Source organism: Penaeus vannamei, chromosome 5 (assembly GCF_042767895.1).
Source record: "Penaeus vannamei isolate JL-2024 chromosome 5, ASM4276789v1, whole genome shotgun sequence".
Classification (NCBI taxonomy): domain Eukaryota; kingdom Metazoa; phylum Arthropoda; class Malacostraca; order Decapoda; family Penaeidae; genus Penaeus; species Penaeus vannamei.
In genome coordinates this window covers 25,884,754-25,888,094 of record NC_091553.1, presented here as the reverse complement: position 1 = coordinate 25,888,094, position 3,341 = coordinate 25,884,754, and positions in this window count along the sequence as shown.

Genomic DNA, 3,341 nt, shown 5'->3' with positions numbered 1-3,341 from the left:
GCGAATACCCACATCGATAATATTGACCAAGTTACCGAAAATCTGGGATGACTTCGTATGCAATCTGTTCTGGAGGAGAACGCGAGAAAAAAATCCGTTTACCGGAAAATCAACAATGAATTCGAGTTTCATAGGAAAATCGCAAAAAGATAGAGAGAGAATATTTAACTGTAGGGAAAAAAAGAATGTAGTAAAAATGTATAAGAAAAATGACCTTGACATGTTTCACGTTTTTTTTCTGTCTTACTTTGCTTTCAATCTGTGTGTGTGTGTGTATGTGTGTGTCCGCGTGTGTGTGTGTGTGTCCGTGTGTGTGCATGCTTGTGTACGTAAGCGTGAGCTCCACAAAGCCCAGTTTTACTATAAACTTAAACAACTGAACTTGAAATATACACTTTAGAATAAAAACAGTAAGCCCGGAGAGCCCAATCTCTAAAAGGCTAACATACAGCTTGCGTCTGATCTTTTCGTCTATCTTTATCCGTTTTGCATTTCATCTGCTTTGTTTATTGTTTGATAATCATGTTTTATCTGTACCACTGATTTATCTTTATTCATTCTATTTCGATTATTTTACCATTATGCCAGTTTCATTTCTCTGTTGTTGTTGTTTTTTCTCTCTTTCTCATAATTGCATTTATTACCTTTTTTATCATTACTCGATTTTTTAATTTCTCTAAACGTCTTGGACTTGACTGAAATAAAGAAATAATATGTAAAAGAAACGTGAAATAAATAAAATTAAGCGAAAGGCAGCGAGGCACAAAATGGAGTGAAAGATAAGTTGAAATAAAGAAAGTGCAAAATGCTGGGCTTGCGATGGGGTGGTTCAAGAAAGAGAATGAAAGAGAGAGAGAGAGGAGGGAGAGAGAGAGAGAGAGAGAGAGAGAGAAAGAGAGAGAGAGAGAGAGAGAGAGAGAGAGAGAGAGAGAGAGAGAGAGAGAGAGAGAGAGAGGGAGGGGAGACAAGGTAGGGAGGCACAAAGAGAGAAAGAAGGGGGGGGGAAAGGAAGAGAGATAGGGGACAGGAGGAGGAAAGAGAGAGAGGAAACGGAGGAGAGAGATATAAAAGGATGGAATTAGAGAGATAAAGGGAGAGTGAGAGAGACGGAGGGAGAGGATGAAAGGGGAGGGAAAAAGAAGAGAGAGACAGAGAAAGAGACAAATAGACAGATAGAAACAAAGAGATGAACAGAGATAGGGAGGAAGGGGAAAAGGAAAGGGAACAGACATATAGAAAGAGAGACAGACAGACAAACACAGAGAAAGAGCCAGAGCGAAAATCAGCATACAAAAAATCAGGAAAACAGCCATAAAGTTAAAAGGAAAGAGAAGTTTCACATACATAAGACAACTACTTGTATATCACTACTATCCTTTGCCTTAAGTGAAATATGGCCAGGTGACAATGGCAAGCAAGTGACTCAATAGGAGCCTCACAGGTGTGGTAAGAAATGAATAAAAGAAAATTCAATGCTCAGGCAAGCGGTCAAGGCCTCGAAAGACCATGTATTTCGACAAAATTAGATCCATAACTCATTCTAAAACCAGTGCAGTGGAGCCCAAACCGAACATGCTTTTACTTAAATAATGAATAAGTAAATAGATAAAATCCTCGAAGCCAAATATGCATTCAATCGAACAATCCTTCCAGGAGGTATTGTGCAGGTACCTTTTTTTCTTGTTTTTGTTCATTGTGAGAATATTAGTACTAGTGGCAATGTGATAATGATGATGATAATGATGATATTAGAAATTATAATGATGATAACAGTTATAACAATTATCATAACAATAACAATGATAATGATAATCATAATAATGATAATAAATGATACTGACAATATTGATTACAATAATAACAGTGATGATAATAATGATAATAATAATAATAACAATAATGATGATGAAATAATAAGGATAACAATGAATGATAGCAGTGATAATAATCATGAGTCTGACAGCCATCTCAGTTCAAAGCAAGAATGATAAGCATCAGCTGTGCAATAAGAAATATTCTAATTGAATAGCAAGTGATTCAGATAAATGGGATGTCACCTGAATGCATTTACGCGAGGGAGAATGCAGTGTATATTAAATGCCATTAAGGTTCAAATTTCCTGTTAATGGTATGAGATATTGAGCTTTATATATGCGTCCATCCAATCCACGGCAACTGTCCCCTGCTCTTCCACTATCCTTTCTATTCCATTTTCCCCTTCTCATTCCACTCCTAGCTCCTGCCATTCCACTCTCCCTCTCTCACTCCACCCTTAGCCTCCTATATTCCACTTTTCCCTTCTCACTCTACCCCCAGTCTTCTCACTTCCACTTTCTCATTCTCCCTACATGCATTTCCACTTCTCCCTTCTCTTCTTTAACCTCTCCCTCCCCTCACCCTTCCCTTCTCCTACCGTTTGCCACATCCTGCTCCCTCCCCTCTCCTACCGTCTCCCCTACGCTCCCCCACCCCTCTCCCTTCCCTTCTCCCCACCTTACCTCTTCCCACACCCACACCCTCCCAGCTCATTACCCCCCCTCCCCCTTTACCCACTCCCAGCTCATAACCCCCCCCCCCTTACCTCCTCCCACCCACCTCCCATCCCAACCCCGTTCCCCCACCTTCCCTCAAAACTCAAAAATATAATAATTTATAGAACGTGTTTGAACTTCATCCCTCGCATGGCAAAACGATCCGTGACCCGGAAAATCAGGCTTGTTATCCGTCCTTTTAAAGTATTATGTTTTAATCCAAATCTGGGGAAAGAGAGGGAGGGCAGGGGGAGAAGGAGGGAGGGAAGGTGGGCGGGAGTGAGGGAGAGAGGAAGAGGAGGAGAGTTGGTTGAGAGAGAGAGGAGGGAGAAAGAGAAAGAGAGAAGGTGGAGAGAGGGAGGGAGGGAGAAAGAGAGGAAGAGAGTAAGAGAGTGAGGGAGTGAGAGAGAGAGAGAAGGGGGGGGGGTAGAAAAAGAAGAGAGAGAAAAAAACATAGAAAGTAGGAAAGCGAGGATGGGTAAAGAGATAGGAAGAGACGGAAAACATACAAAAATAAATAGGGCCACAGAAAAAAAAGAGAAGCGAAAGAAAAAAAAGAACGAATAAGAGAACGAAGAGATATGAGGACGAAAGAATTTTCATATTGCCAATTCAGCAGCTGATTATGGATGTTTCGGATGCCTGTCCTTGGAAAAAGGGTAGGAGGAGAAGGTGGGGGGAGGAAGGAGGGGGAGGAGGTGTGGGGGTTGGGGGAGGATGGGAGGGGAGTGGATGGTGGGAGGGGGTATGGCGGGGAGAGGGTGGGCAGGAGGTATGGGGGTTTTAGGGCAGGATGGGGGGCAGAGGGTG